Here is a 1371-nt window from a genome sequence, read left to right on the forward strand (position 1 = left end):
CAAAAGGTTTTCGGCAAGTTCAAGGGATTGACTACGATGAGACCTTCTCACCCGTAGCGATGCTTAAGTCTGTCCGAATCATGTTAGCAATTGCCGCATTTTATGATTATGAAATTTGGCAGATGGATGTCAAAACTGCATTCCTGAATGGATTTCTGGAAGAAGAGTTGTATATGATGCAACCAGAAGGTTTTGTTGATCCAAAGGGAGCTAACAAAGTGTGCAAGCTCCAGCGATCCATTTATGGACTGGTGCAAGCCTCTCGGAGTTGGAATAAACGTTTTGATAGTACGATCAAAGCTTTTGGTTTTATACAGACTTTTGGAGAAGCCTGTATTTACAAGAAAGTGAGTGGGAGCTCTGTAGCATTTCTGATATTATATGTGGATGACATATTGTTAATTGGAAATGATATAGAATTTCTGGATAGCATAAAGGGATACTTGAATAAGAGTTTTTCAATGAAAGACCTCGGTGAAGCTGCTTACATATTAGGCATTAAGATCTATAGAGATAGATCAAGACGCTTAATTGGACTTTCACAAACAACATACCTTGACAAAAATTTGAAGAAGTTCAAAATGGATCAAGCAAAGAAAGGATTCTTTCCTGTGTTACAAGGTGTGAAATTGAGTAAGACTCAATGCCCGACCACTGCAGAAGATAGAGAGAATATGAAAGATGTTCCCTATGCATCAGCAATAGGATCTATCATGTATGCAATGCTGTGTACCAGACCTGATGTGTGCCTTGCTATAAGTCTAGCAGGGAGGTACCAAAGTAATCCAGGAGTGGATCACCGGACAGCGGTCAAGAACATCCTGAAATACCTAAAAAGGACTAAGGATATGCTTCTCGTATATGGAGGTGACAAAGAGCTCGTCGTAAAAGGTTACCGTGATGCAAGCTTTGACACTGATCCGGACGATTCTAAATCGCAAACCGGATACGTGTTTACATTAAACGGTGGAGCTGTCAGTTGGTGCAGTTCTAAACAAAGCGTCGTAGCGGGATCTACATGTGAAGCAGAGTACATAGCTGCTTCGGAAGCAGCAAACGGAGGAGTCTGGATGAAGGAGTTCATATCCGATCTAGGTGTCATACCTAGTGCATCGGGTCCAATGAAAATCTTTTGTGACAATACTGGTGCAATTGCCTTGGCAAAGGAATCCAGATTTCACAAGAGGACCAAGCACATCAAGAGACGCTTCAATTCCATCCGGGATCTAGTCCAGGTGGGAGACATAGAGATTTGCAAGATACATACGGATCTGAATGTTGCAGACCCATTGACTAAGCCTCTTCCACGAGCAAAACATGATCAGCACCAAGGCTCCATGGGTGTTAGAATCATTACGGTGTAATCTAGAT

This window comes from Triticum urartu, chromosome 1A (assembly GCF_056163025.1).
Source record: "Triticum urartu cultivar PI428250 chromosome 1A, HENAU_Tu73, whole genome shotgun sequence".
NCBI lineage: Eukaryota > Viridiplantae > Streptophyta > Magnoliopsida > Poales > Poaceae > Triticum > Triticum urartu.